The sequence below is a fragment of the Trachypithecus francoisi genome, unplaced genomic scaffold (assembly GCF_009764315.1).
Source record: "Trachypithecus francoisi isolate TF-2019V2 unplaced genomic scaffold, Tfra_2.0 Lachesis_group13, whole genome shotgun sequence".
Classification (NCBI taxonomy): domain Eukaryota; kingdom Metazoa; phylum Chordata; class Mammalia; order Primates; family Cercopithecidae; genus Trachypithecus; species Trachypithecus francoisi.
This window is the reverse complement of record NW_022681458.1, coordinates 127,397,923-127,412,648: the sequence shown is the minus strand read 5'-3', so window position 1 is coordinate 127,412,648 and position 14,726 is coordinate 127,397,923. Positions and strand designations below refer to the sequence as shown.

The 14,726-nt window shown below is 51.2% G+C and overlaps 1 protein-coding gene across 7 annotated transcripts in view; it reads right to left on the bottom strand.

The window, feature by feature from the left end:
* The window catches only part of GYPC (glycophorin C (Gerbich blood group)), a 46,242-nt gene extending 31,773 nt beyond the window's left edge, over positions 1–14,469 (bottom strand). For 2 of the 7 annotated variants that reach the window (XM_033231821.1, XM_033231826.1), the window contains exon 1: positions 14,252–14,458. The gene's annotated coding sequence lies outside the window, so the exon portion shown is untranslated. Of the gene's footprint in view, positions 1–14,251 lie in introns of all 7 variants that reach the window. The other 5 variants (XM_033231823.1, XM_033231824.1, XM_033231825.1 and 2 more) reach the window with 5 other exon arrangements.
* Between the last annotated feature and the right edge of the window lie 257 nt (positions 14,470–14,726).

Below are 14,726 nucleotides of genomic sequence, written 5' to 3'. Positions count from 1 at the left end.
GAGAACCACTGGGTCTCTCGGGGCAGGAGGCAGGGCAGTGGGAGGCCAGTCTTTTATCCTTTCATCCACCAGACAGTTCAGCCTCTGTTCCCACAGCCCTGGGTCGAGGAAGACGAGATGTGGCCAGAAACTCAGATAATTGTGCCTCTGAGATGTTGCAACCTCAGAGAAGGCTTTTACCAAAGCACCACCCTGGAAACAGAGGGGGAAAGGACCATGAAGAGAGTTAGGCAGAGGACAAAAGCCTCCAGGAAATAATCAGAATAAGGCTCAGAAGTGCCCATGAGCAGGAAACACTAGCTCATCGGAACTTGGAAGGAATACCGTAGATTTCATCCGCCTGTGACCGCCACGTCCTGAAAGAGGCATTTTGACTTCCTCTAGCATTGTTGGTTTTCTCAGTGAGTGACAAGCTTCATTTCACTCAAATAAATTGTTTAAAAATAGCCTGTCCCAAAAGGGTTTTTCAACTGCTCCAGGATTCTGAAATAAGAAATGACCCAGGGCAAATTACCAAAGCCTGATATAAATAAATGTACTCGACAGCCTGCTTGAACCAACTTTCTCTCACTCCTCCTGGGAAGGGATACTCTGTTCTTCCTTGAAACTCCCCAGTTTCTGCACATATGAGGGGTGGTGCTGTGCAGGGGTTAAGAGATACCCTAGGGCTTGGAACCTCTGGGCTTGAATTGCAACCCTGACACTCACAGACATGTCCTGTTCCCTGAGGATGGGGCACAGCCCGGAGCACCCACTTGCAGCACAGGACCATGACCAGGGACAAAGGTCTCCAGGCAACGCTGCGCACGTAGTGAGCTCTGGACATCAGCACTGTTCTTCCTGCTGTGTAGCCCTGCAACTTGTCTTTACCAATTCATTCTCCAGAGTTAGAGCATCCTCGGCAGTCAGCATTGATCACTGACAACTTGTCTCTTCAAGCACAAGATTTTAATTCAACAAGCTGAGACTATGTCTAGCTAGGTCAAAATTTACTATAATTTCCTATTAGCTAGAAAAGCACCCATTTATGTGGGGGGAATTATACTCCTTGAAGTTATTCTCTAAACAGCTAGGTAGCTATTTAGCCATTTCAGCAACTAATCATAGTAAGTCATAGGCAATTCGATCTGAAACCTGAATTCATGTGAGAAGAAATTTCTTACCAGGAAGACTGGATGTTTTTTATTCCTGTCGTGATATGAACCTTGGTGCCCCAAGAAGCCCAGCGGTGGTTCGAGGGCAGCCATCTCATCTCACACCTTTGTCCCCTCTCAATTCTGAGGACTGATGGTAGGGGAAACCCACCGTTTCCTAGGAGTTTCCCACGGTGGTGGAACCAGGGATGTATAAAGGGATTAGTAATTACTTGCGGATGAATTACTCTCACAATCAAATTTTGTATCCAGTCTCTTTTTTAACATTTCAGATTTTCTTTCTGGAGTTTGAGCATACAGCTTCTGAAGTTTGAGAAGCATTTTTCTCATGGAATTAATTGGTCAAGTGATAAACAGCTGTGTGTGCGCTGTAGTGGGCTGCAGGCAAATATTTAACCACAATGAGAGCATTTTACAACTGCATGGGGTAGAGATGTCTACTATGGAGGGATCATCTGACATCCAGGCCTCAAAGTGTCCCCCTTGAGAGCAAATAGTGGCTGAGCATCAGTTAACTGCTCTGGCTCTGGAAAGCACCAGGCAGGAGACTTCAAACTTGTCTCAGGAGTGAGCCATCACAAGGGGCCCTCGGGGTGTGGTCACCAGGCCTTACTCCTTACTCAGCTGGGTCAGATGGACTTTTATCTCTTATGTATTTCTAGACTTCATGTAAGAATTAATTTTATAAAATTACCACTGCTGCAAAAAAAAGTCAAAAACAAAAATATTGCAATAGAGATTTGTAGTTGTGGCACTCTTTTGTATGTGTGTGACTTTTAGGGTGGGGATCCCAGGCAAGGAGCCCCTTCTTTTGAAAGTTCTTTGAGGTGAAGGCCACTTCATCTCACAGCAGCCTGGCACTGCTCTGCTACCTGTGCCTGAGCCAGGTGCAGCAAGCAGTCTGCTGGGCCTTGTGTCTCTAACCAGCATTTTGACTTGCTCTGTTTTCTGACGCTCCTGGATCTCCCCTTCCTAACTAGGCTGAAGCCCCTTTGACGATACGGTCTTTGTCCCTGTATGTCTCCTGTGCGGCACCCTGCACACAGTAGGGACTCCCTGGATTAAAATCAAATGCCTCAGATTGGACTGGGATGATCTGAACGGTGGGGCTCGGGACTGGATTCACTATAAGTGGATGAAGAGCTCAAGGCTCGGGGCTCAGGTCACCTGCTATACCAGAGGCCCCTGCAGACTTGGAACTTAGAGGACTCCACAGGCCAGGTGCGGCGGCTGAAGCCTGTAATCCCAGCACCTTGGGAGGCCAAGGTGGGCAGATCACCTGAGGTCGGGAGTTTGCGACCAGCCTGACCAACGTGGAGAAACCCCGTCTCTACTAAAAATATAAAATGAGCCAGGTGTGGTGGCACCTGCCTGTAATCCCAGCTACTCAGGAGGCTGAGGCAGGAGAATCCCTTGAGCCTAGGAGGCGGAGGTTGTGGTGAGCCGAGATCATGCCATTGCACTCCAGCATGGGCAACAAGAGCGAGACTCTGTCTCAAAAAAAGAAAAGAAAGAAAAGAAAGGACTCCGGATCATGTGATAGGCAATGCATGTAGGAGTCATATCTGGAAACTGACCCAAATATTTAACTACTGGGGTATGATTGGGGAAGGTTGTTTCTGTTTTCTTTACTGATAGACTCAGGAGGAGAATCAGAATTCATCGCAGGAGGGTATGGGAGACTTAGTGCTGAACCTAAACCAAAAATAAGCAAAACAGCCTTGCTGAATTCTCTAAATCCATATATCTCTAAATCCTCTGTCTGCTAGTTGGGGTCTGATGGCTACAATGACCTTGAGTGACAAGCAGACAGAAGAGGCTATGAGGAGATAGTCTACGTGGCAGATGCTCTGCACTGAGCAAAGAAATGGGAACAGAGTCCTAAAAATAGTGGAGTAGAAAAAGTTTCAAAAGCATGGAGCACCTCACACCCAAGGCCAAAAGATGCTGTAGGCAGCAGTTCTTACATTTGTTTCTAGTTATCTTTGGGAGGTCAGTAGGATCCATGGACCAAATCCCTGTCGGCCCTGTCCCAAACTGGGTCTGCCTTAGGTCTGGGGCTGATACCTGCCTGCTGCTAAGAAATGCGAGGAGGTAGTGTGTAGGAAGAAATGTGTGTGTGCTTGTGTGTGTGTAGGGAGGGAGGGGACAGGGGGCAGGAGAATGGAAGGCCAGCATCACAGTTTCTTACTTTCAATGACTCTTCAGCCTCAGACCCTCCCACTTAAGAATGATGAATGAGTTTCTGTGGCCGGAACAGTATACTCACAAAAGAGTCAGGGACCAGGGACTGGTCCAGTCTGGCTCCCTCTATTGCAACCTGGTTGTGTAAATTCTGCCAAATCACTCAACTTTCCTGAGATCTGTTTTATTTACCTGCGAAAGAGGGAGACTAGTATCTCTCAATGAAGAGAGGAAACAGATTTGAAAGTGCCTAGCAAAGTGTAACAGAAATTGCAGTCATGCAGTGACAATGGTCCTCCGCTGGCTTGTTGTATTTTAACACAGAACAAAGTTGCCAGCCCAGGGGTGGTTCTGTGGTGGAGGCATTCCAGGAATTGGCCAAGAGTTGGTGGGGACACTGTTCTCTCCCAGTGCCCCTGTAGTGACCTTGGGAGGCAGCTGCCCACTGCTTCCCCGGGGGAAGAGTGGGTCAGCCTGGGCTGGCAGGACAGTCACAACCCAGCTCTTGTGTACCACTCTGAGCACTGCATTCGCAGCTGCTAGGCCACAGGTGGATGCCTGCGGAGGACGGCAGAGGGAACACAAGTGGTTCTGGGTGTAGGGGGAGCAAAGAAAGGCCTTTTCTTCAGAGACCGGGAGAGTGACCTCAGGGCTGTAAGGAGCTGAGCAGAAGGGCAAGGGCTCATGGGCAGCCCCCTCCCAGCATGGCAGGCTGCAGAGGCCTAGAGCTGGAGGAGGACACACCTGGCTTCCAGGAGAGAGCATGTCAATGATGCACAGGGAAGCACTGGGGAAATCACCTCTTTGAACCTCACTTTGTATCTTCCTAAACTGGAATTAATAATATCTGCACCTGTGCCATGCCTTCAGCATTAAAGGAGGCACTGTGTATGTCCTCAGTAGGTGTGGAGCAGGGCAGGGTGGGCACTTGCCAGGGTGTACACAGCCCCAGGTACCTGTGCTGAGTCTGCTGTAGTGCTTTGCCCTGCGTTGGCATCCCTTGGGCCCCCATCTGAGGTGATCAATGCACTCAGAGGCTCTCCAGGGCTCCCCTCTGGACCCCTCACAGGGCGGCCTCTTTACACTGACGTCCTCCAGCCTTATCTGTGCCTTGATCTCCCTCTGAGCTGCAACTGGCTGATCACCTATCTGTCCCATGCATCAGTGGTCCCCCTTACCTATGGGGGATGCTTTCCAAGACCCCCAGTGGATGCCTGAAACCAGATACACCACTGAACCTTACATACATGATAGTTTTCCTATGTGCGAATAAGTATGATAAAGTTTATTTTATAAATTGGACACAGTAAGATATTAACAACAATAATGAATAATGAAGTAAAACAATTGTAACAATATGCTGTATACAAGTTATATGAACTAGTCTCTTTCTCTCTCTCTCTCTGTTTCGAAGTATCTTACTGTACTGTACCTCAGGTAACTGAAAGCTCAGATCAGGGCAAGAGACTGTATCTCAAAGTCACTCTCTTCCCCAGAGAGATTCTTCCTACATCCTTCCTCTTGATCTTGTTCCTACAATTCTACAATGAACATGAATTTCTTCTGCAAAATGAAATAGGGCAAAGACAACTTATTTTTAAACTTGTAAGTGAAGAGTAGCCTAATCTTCTGACTTAGAAGGACACAAGAGTAAGAGAAAGATAGAGATAGAGAAAGAGAGAGAGAGAGAGAGAGAGAGGAGAGAGACAGAAAGAGAGAAAGACAGCAAGTAGTGCATGCCCTGAGCCTCCCTAGCATCTGCTCCAGCTGTGTTCGTGAAGTCCCACAGGGAGAGGTAGAGGCTGACCCTGCAGCTGTCCAGCCCAGGGAGCCCTGCGGTGACAGACAGGACTGCTAGGGAACCAAGACTGCCAGTGCAGAGGAGATCAGAGCCCCAGGAGCCAGGGGCAGATTCAGGCAGGGAGAGCAGAGGCAGTGGGCTCCGGCCCCTTAGCCTCCAACGGGTAGAACTCAGGTCACAGGTGACTTCCATGGGCCAAGGTGCTTTACTTTATGGGTCCCTTCTCCTCCCAAATATGAGAAATCATATTTCATGGCTGCATTGGTATAAAGGCAAACGTACTATTTGATCTTAAAGGTTCATTTCCTTCCTTCTGATTTTAAAGAAGCTCTAACACTGTTGTGGGCCTCTGGAAGCCTTGTGGGCTCTGAGCACTGCGTCCGGGGGTCAGGCCCTGGCTGAGCCTTCCAGAGACCCTGCGTGTAGAGGGGGAAGAGAAGGGGGTTTGAGGGGCTAGCAGGTTTTCTGAAATCACATCTACTTGCTAGTTTCGGTATCATCACATGCAAACTGGAGCTAAAAATACCTCCCCGGGGCTGCCAGAGGGCTAAGTGAGATGGCATCTGTGGAATGGAGCCTCATGTCTACTCTCTGAGGCAGGGCTACCATCGCCAGAGGAGGAAGATGGCTCAGGATAGTGTAGAGAATCAGTGAAAAAGAAAAAAAAAAAAAAGACTATGAAAATTTTTTAAAAAGGGAATACTCAGGATTTTCAGCCATAACTGAAATTAATTTCACTAAAATGAGAAGTTTTGCAGAAGTTGAATGAAGGGGATACATATGACAAGTCCATCCAGCGCATGATCAAGCAAGGCCTGGCTCCCCTCCCAGGAGTTTGAGGCCTGGAAAGGCTGGAAAAGGCTGAGAAGGAGCTTTCTCCAGAGAGAGACGGAGAGAGAGAGACAGAGACAGAGACAGAGAGAGACAGAGACAGAGGGAGAGAGAGAGAGAGACAGACACAGAGAGACAGAGACAGAGAGAGAGATAGAGAGAGACAGAGACAGAGAGAGAGACAGAGACAGAGAGAGAGACAGAGACAGAGAGAAACAGAGACAGAGAGAGACAGAGACAGAGACAGAGAGAGAGAGAGAGACAGAGAGAGACAGACAGAGACAAAGGGAGAGAGACAGACAGACAGAGACAGAGAGAGAGACAGAGAGAGAGAAAGACACAGAGACAGAGAGAGAGAGACAGAGAGAGAAAGAGAGAGAGAGACAGAGAGAGACAGAGAGAGACAGAGACAGACAGAGAGAGAGAGACAGAGGGAGAGACAGAGAAGCCAGAACCTTAGAGAGACCCAGCTCCAAGCCTGTTCAAAGGGCAGCATGAAGGAAAAAGGAGAAATGACTGCCAAAAGAAGACATTGAAAGGTAGAACGCATGAGGGCCAGGTGAGCTGCGGGAAGGAGGGCCCCTTCACCCTGAGCGGAGGGGGCACTGGCAGGCAGGGGAGAGGTTGGGGGCTGAGCTGAGAGGAGCTTAGAGTGCACCAGGGTCAGGGCCTCACCGAGGGCAGGGAGAGGGTACAGTAAATGCTGGGGTCCAGGGCCCTTTCTGCAGAACCTGCTTGCCTACACGGATGGACCTTCACATCCCTCTATCCATCTGCTGACTCATTCCCTCATTCTTTCACTCATAGGGTGCTTTCAAAGAGCCTACTCTTCTCCATGGAGAACCAGACGGTCCAGGTATGAGAGGCTGAGGGACTGGTGCCCAGATGATATGGGGGTGAAGATGACCTCTCTCCAGGGTGATGTGAGGAAATGGAGCTCCAGAAGGTAAGAGGCTTGCTCCCCGTCACACAGCTGGTGTGTGTGTGTGGCCAAGAGCAGGGCCTGCGTGTGTTTTCTGGGCTGTCTCCACCGCAGTGCTGGCTTTTGGATAAAAACACGAAGGAGGACAGGTGCAGTGGTTCACGCCTGTAATCCCAGCACTTTGGGAGGCCAAGGCGGGCAGATCAGGAGGTCAGGAGATCGAGACAATCCTGGCCAACAAGGTGAAACCCCATCTCTACTAAAAATACAAAAATTAGATGGGCGTGGTGGCAGGCGCCTGTAATCCCAGCTACTCGGGAGGCTGAGACAGGAGAATTGCTTGAACCAGGGAGTCGGAGGTTGCAATGAGCCAAGATCGCGCCACTGCACTGCAGCCTGGTGACAGGACAAGATTCCATCTCAAAAGAAAAACAAAAACAATAAAAACTACGAAGGAGCAGCATCCGGAGTGAGAGGGCCTTGCCCTGGTCTCTGTGGGACCACGCAGATGCAGATGGTCCCCTGTCATTGGGTATGATTTTCAGTGGCAAAGGGGCAAACAGAGAGGAGTCTGGGAAGCAAGGAGGGAGCAGGGCAGCGGGGAGGAAGCTGGCGTTTAAGCACACATGCAAGCACTCAGTGAGCGGAAGCAATGAAGCACAATTATAAGCACAAACCAGGCACTACACTAGGATGTTTATCTATGAGAATACACTGAATCCTCCGAACAAAGCCCTGAGGTAGAGACTATCATTAGCTCCGTTGACAGGTTCAGGACTAGCTATAGAATTTGCAGAGCCCAGTGCAAAATTAAAACGTGAGGCCCCCGGTTTGAAAGGGAAGAATTTGAAGATGGCAGTGGCAGAGCGTTAAACCAAGGAAGTGCAGGACCCTGGTGGGCGGGTCCCATCCCCATGAAGCCATCCCTGTCCCAGACTATGGACCAGCAACTTGTCCCAGGTCACAGCCGGTTCATAGTGGATCCAGACCCAAAACCTCATCCTCAGATTTCAAGGCTAACCCTTTATCACTAGCAAATTGACACAAAGTCTATTTGAACTAAAGGTTTTTTTTTTTTTTTTTTTTTTTTGAGACAGAGTCTTGCTCTGTCACCCAGGCTGGAGTGCAGTGGCCGGATCTCAGCTCACTGCATGCTCTGCCTCCCGGGTTTACGCCATTCTCCTGCCTCAGCCTCCCGAGTAGCTGGGACTACAGGCGCCCGCCACCGCGCCCGGCTAGTTTTTTGTATTTTTTAGTAGAGACGGGGTTTCACCGTGTTAGCCAGGATGGTCTCGATCTCCTGACCTCGTGATCCACCTGTCTCGGCCTCCCAAAGTGCTGGGATTACAGGCTTGAGTGAACTAAAGGTTTAAAAAAAAAATACAGAAGGGGAACCTGAACTTGAAACTCCGAACATTGCTGAGGCCTGTGTATAGGTTTTAGCAAGAGCATTGGAGAGTTTCTTGAGTGAAAGTGGATTTCACATCCAGTGGGCCCCTGCTGCCCGGTGAACACAGGAGAAGGGCTCGGCTGGGCCCCACATCGGAGGCATCATTGTTTTATCAGGTTTTGATCTGGAAACCCATAATTTCCCCCCTTTTAAGACTCTGCTGAGAATCCATGTGCCCATCAGCTGCTGACAAAATGTGAAGATTCTCCATTCCAGAGTTCAAGGAGAAAGAGTGGCAGTGCTGGGCTGGGTCAGCTGGAGACCCTGTGCTTGAGCCCCTCGTAAAAATGCCCACTACGTGTGGGAGCAGCGGGTGTGAGGTGCCCTGGCAGTGGCTCTCCGTGAGGATGTGTCAGTCAAGACCATCATGTGCAGAGTGCAGATAAACAGCGCCATCAGGGTGTGCCAGGGATGCAGGGAGATAACCAAGGCCACCCTGTCCAGGGCTGGCTCTACATGCCCCAAAACGGCGCTTCCTCCTCTGAGCCCTGGAAAGGGTCAGTGTTGTGCCTGCTGGGCCCCAAGTAGTGTGTGACCACAGTGTTTTGGCAATAAGAGAAGGAGCATCTGGTAGGCTGGGCGCAGTGGCTCATGCCTATAATCCCAGCACTTTGGGAGGCCAAGGCGGGTGGATCACCTGAGGTCAGGAGTTTGAGACCAGCCTGACCAACATGAAGAAACCCTGTCTATACTAACAATACAAAATTAGCCAGGCATGGTGGCGCATGCCTGTAATCCCAGCTACTTGGGAGGCGGAGGCAGGAGAATTGCATGAAACCAGGAGATGGAGGTTGCGGTGAGATTGCACCATTGCACTCCAGCCTGGGCAACAAGAGCAAAGCTCTATCTCAAAAAAAAGAAAAGAAAAGAGAAGATACATCTGGCTTTCACATGCGTAAGTGGAAGCAAGAGAGACTAGGATGCAATTCCATAGAGAGTTCTGAAGGAGGGGTGGTGACACCAGCAGAACAGGGGAGGGAGCAGGGACCACACAGCCAGTCAGGTCAGCGGCAAACCTTGCTCTGCCCCCATCTGCAGCTGGGGGACGCCAGGCGAGGCAGGCACCCCTCACCAAGCCCAGTGCTCACTTGTGAAGGGGTGAGAACTGCACAGGCTCTCCAGGGGCTGGAGAAGTCATGCCAGGACCCGCCTGACCCTCGCCTTGCCCAAGAAGGAACCCAGTGTCGGTGGGCCAGGCTCTGCCTGCACATGGGAAACCGGCTCATGCCTGTTTCTGCCATCGGTTGAGATTTTGTATAGGAACATTGTTCTGGAAGAATGTAGAAAAATGAAAATGTATAGTAACTAAGGACAGGAGCCGGCATTCTCTCAGAAGTTCAGATTATGTAAGGATTTGAAGAAAGCCCCAGGCCAAGATGAGAGGGGAGGTGGGGAGGGGGAGGGAGTGGATATGAAAATGAACCCCAGCTGGATGAGAAGGTGGAAGGACTAGGTGGGATTCCTGGGGCCCAGCAACTATGCCTTTAGAATCTATTTGGGGTTGACTTCAACTTAGTATTTACTGGCCTCCAAGTCCATGCCAAGTTCTACACCAGGAACTCCTGAGTGAGGGCTTTTTAAAGGCTCTTTTGGTATTGGAATGGTGGCAGTCCTGGGAGCGGGGACCTTGGGTCATCCCTGCAATCATCCACCTGCCTCAAAGTGGCTCAGCAAACACCTCTCTGTGACAGGCCCTGAGTGGGGGACAGGCAGGGTCACAGAGCCCCTGGGGAGGTCAGAATTCTGAGAAGTGGGCAGACGCAGGAATCTTTCAGGGCTTCAAACTGTGCCCACGGCCATGATGGGTGGTTTTCTAGGCTTGGGAAACTGGGTCCTAGCAGACCAGCAGGTGAGTGTGCACCGGGCCCGCAGTGCGTTGAGGGGCCTAACCTGAGCAGTTGTAAGGGGTGCGACTGGAAAGGCAGCAGGCCTGGGACGGTGCGTGAGGGAGGGCTCGAAGGCCACCCTGAGCCAGCTGCTAAGGCGGGCAAGGGCAGCAGCAGCCCAGCGCAGGCCAGGCCTGACCACAGAAAGCAGAGCATGGGCACAATGGTGGATTGGGGTGGGACACAGGCCCGGCTGAGGAGCTGGGGGTGGCAGGCAGGTCCTGAGTGTCTGTGCATGCAGTTCCTCAGTGTGCAGATCCACAGCAGCATGCCCTGCCTGGCACATACAAGCTGCGGGCCCACATACCCTGCAACTCTCCCCTTGCGTTGGCCTCAGTTGCCTGTGGGATCTGGCAACTGTGTTTCACCCAAAAATCTCTACAAAAAATACAAAAATTAGCTGGGTGTGGTGGTGCATGCCTGTAGTCCAGCTACTTGGGGATTGAGGCAGACAATCTCTTCAACGCAGGTGGTGGAGGGTGCAATGATCCGAGATCGCACCACTGCAGTCCAGCCTGAATGACAGAGCACGAGCCTCTGTCTCAAAAAAAAAAAAAAAAAAGGAAAGGAAAGAAAAATGCTTATCATAGCAGGTGTGCAGGGGAGACCCAGGCAAGGCCCTTACCAGGGCTTGGCATCTAAGTTTGTTGTTATTGTATCAAAAGCTAAAAGCAACAGCTGTCTGGAGGGTGACTCCCGAAATTACCAGCATCCTCAGGCCAGGTTTGCGCCAATAAATTCCGTTTTCCGCTAACAAAAGCCACCGCCCAAGCCTCGGCCACTGGGTGCAGGTCCAGGCCCTCCTGCTGTTGCTCATCAGGTGACTCTGGGGAAGTGACTGTTATTCCCACTCGCAGATGGGAAAACTGAGGTGCTGAGGTATTTCCTGTCTCTCCCAAAGCTGGTGAGCATTGGAGGGCAGTCAAACCAGGGCTGACTCCACAGCACGGATGTTGCTCTGGCCTCTGCTTTGCCTCTTACTCATCATGTGATGAGGACATGTCCTTTCACTTCTGGGGCATGTTTCCTCACGGGGGTGGGGTGCTGACAGGAAATGGACAAAGGCATCAACCGACACTTCCCAGAAAAGTAATGCAGCCTCTTATGGAAGTAAGAAAACATACTCAGTCTCACTTAATTACAGAGGCTCATTCCAAAGTGACAGCATTTTTTTTTTTTAACCCCTCAGTTTGGCTAAGATAAAAAAGTGCAGTGTGAGTGAGGATGCAGGGAAATAGTGAAATAGTGACTTTCACAGGCTATTTGTGAGCATGAGAAACCAGTGTGAACTTTAGGAGGGTAGTTTCTTAAGATCTAGTAACATTTTAAATGGATACATACTTTGTCCCAGAAACCAAATGCTGAGAATTTACCCTAACAGTTTACAGACACAAGCACGTAAAATCCTCCTTACGCATTGTCACAGGAGTCCTGTATGCGGTTTAAAAAATTAAATTAAGTCTGCATACAGCCTAAATGCCCATCAGCAGAGGAACTGGTTAAAGAAAACCACAAGGTATAACCTTTAAGAGATATTCTGATAGAAAAAACCAAGATGACATAAAATATATAAACTTTTTATTACGTAAAATAAGAAATATTTGTATCAGCAAATTTACTTCTAGAAGGATTATCCTCAGTAAATAAAGTAAATTGCCACTGAGGTAGGGAGAAGGGGTCTTTCTCCTGTTTTTAACCCTTCATTCACTGTTAACTGTTTGGTTTTGTATTTAGAGCGTGCTGTTGACCCACTGTGTGTGCTCAGTTACTGGAAGATGTTTTGGCTGCGGCCTCAGACAGGCACTTGAGGCATAGATGTATATACAGGTCTGCCACCCGAAGAGGCAAACTGACTTGGCTTGGCCCAGCCTCTCACCCCTGTGGAGGGGACCTCTTCCTACTCCTTGCAGACGGGTTCACTTGTTCCCACCACAAGCGCAGAATGCCTTGTACGTCCCACCCCTTTGCTCCCCAGGGAGTTCTGCAAGTCCCCAGAAATACTTGCCCAACCACTGGCACCCTTAGAAAGGTCCAGCTGCTGACCACCAGCACCCTGCGACTCCCAGTGCCCATGACATCTGGAGGAACTGAGCAATGGCTGAGGTGGAATTTCACTTGGCACTTAATGCAATCCTCTGCTTCTGCCAGAGTCGGTGTATTCTATATAAAGCTGCCAAACCTGGCCGTCTTCTCACTGGGCCTTGACCCCTTCCATCCAAGGGCAAGGCCACGGATCGCTGTGCATGACTCCCGCGCAGTAAATGTGGCATTGGGACCTAGCCCAGCTGAGCTGAGCAAAGCAGGCCTGCCTGGCGGAAGTGGGTCCTCTCCACTCTAACCTCTGGCTCTGATGAGCAGCGGCTACATAAACTGAGACAGGATATAGACACATCCTGCCTGAGTTAGCAGCAAGAAATAGCCGCCCCCCGCCACCCCCCTGCCATTCTTGCACAGCAGGGATCCTGCCATAAATCAGTCCGAAGTCTAAAGCGGAATGGCTTGCAAGCAAGGTCTGCACCGCTGTTTGTCTCCCAAGGCAAGTGTTGAAGTTCTGAAACCTGAGTCCTGGAGAACTGCTTGGGCGGCTGGGCTGGGCTGGGCACGGGGGCGGGGGGCCAGGCAAGCCCATCCTCTTCAGACATGGGAATGCCTGTCAGCCTCACCTCCTCAGTGCCTGAATTGGAATAATGACAGTGGCTTCTGTCCCTTTAACCCAGGACCGGCCATATACACACACACAAACACGTGCTCAAGTTACACACACACGTAAACTCCGGGAACCACAGTCTCATGTACAATTATATAAACATGCCCAGCACGGATCCAGCACTTATGATGTGTCAGTCTCCGTGCCAGGACATTTATACGGACTTCTTACTGCTGGATGAGGAATCTCCTGTGGTTATTCCTACTTTGCAGATGAGGAAACTGGAGTTAAGAGAGGCTGCCTTGTTTATAGGCAGTGCAGATGATCCCAGTGCAGACTGAGGGGCCTCGCTCCCAAGTACCATTGATGCCCGCACACTCCCAGGCCGACCCAAGCACAACCACGGGCACACGGAGTGCCCTGTACACACGTAGACCGAAGCTACACTCCTCCATGCCAAGCTCCAAGCTCGGGCAGGGCGAGGGTTGAGGCTTCACAACCCCCTGGATTTCAAAGACTTATAAAAGAGTTTGTGTCTCCAATACCCATATCATTATCATATCAATAAGATAACATTATCACATGATAGGCTCAGGATATCTCCTCTCTGACAGACTCTAAGAATAAGACCGCGGCAGGGTGGGGGATAAGAGGGATATGCATTAGGTTTTTTGGTAAAATAAAATGGTAGTTATTATTGCAGAAGTCCAACAGCAGAGGAAGAGGGCACAGAGAGGCCCAGCAATGTTTCCAAGCATCTACAAAGACTTTCATCGCTTATGATTTCCTGTCAGCAAGAAAACGTGATGGTTTAAAAGAGAAAGAAAACAAGCAGCGAGGAATTACAAATCTCCAAAGGATCCAGGCCGCAGGATTCCCCCGCATCTGTGTGCCTTTGCGGCGCCCAGCGGAGCGAGCAAGTCCCTGGGCAAGGCTGGAGTTGCCTGGAGTGTTCACCAGAGCCTGCCCGGTCGGCCCCTGGCTGGGGAGCAGCACAGACGCAACTTGTGATGTGGACTCTTCCCTAACTGTTCTTTAGGGGGACAGTTCTGGCCCCACACATTTCACATGCCCCGCACAAAGAAACAGAAAGCGGGCGACACGCCCTGGGTGGGCGGGCTGGCGGCCTCTCCAGCTCGGGGCGCGTGGAGGCTGCGCGTCGCGGTCCGGGACGCGGGATAGGGACTCCGCGCAGCCCAGGCGCCAGGGAACCGGGGCTGGAGTCGGGGATCTGAGCCCAGCGGGCGCCTCCTCCGCCTGGAGGCCGGGCACGGACCGGGACACCCGGGAGTCCGTGACCGCGGCTCGGCCCCTGGCTGCTGCGGGCCGCGGCCTCCAGTGGGTCCCCAGGACCCCTCCCCGCGGCGGGTACTCACCGAGGCCGAGTGGCCGCGCCGTGCCGTTGGGGCTGCTCGTCGCCCACAGTCCTGGGCGTCAGCCCGGGCGGAGACCGCGGGGAAGGGCCGGACCGGGCCGGGCCGGGGGAGGGTCGCGCACCCGGGCTCCTGACCCTCCGCGGCGAGAGGAAGCGGCACCTGGATCACACTCCTCCCGCGCGGGCCGAGGGGAGGGGCTCTGGCCCGGAGATAGGCAGACTTCATTTTTTTTCTGCAGACTTGGCTGGTGGGGTTTCCACCCTTTTTTTTTTTTTTTTTTTTTAAACACACACCCGCCCACTTCTGAACTCTTCTTTGCTCCAACTTTCCTGCGCAAGAACCACGCTTTTCTAACCGTTTCTCTTTCCATCTGCCACTACCGGATACAGAGGTTGTGGTTGAGAATTCCCCCTGGAGTGCAGGGAAAACTCCCCAGTGTGACATGATGGCCTGGCCCAGCACTGTCGGGGATGGT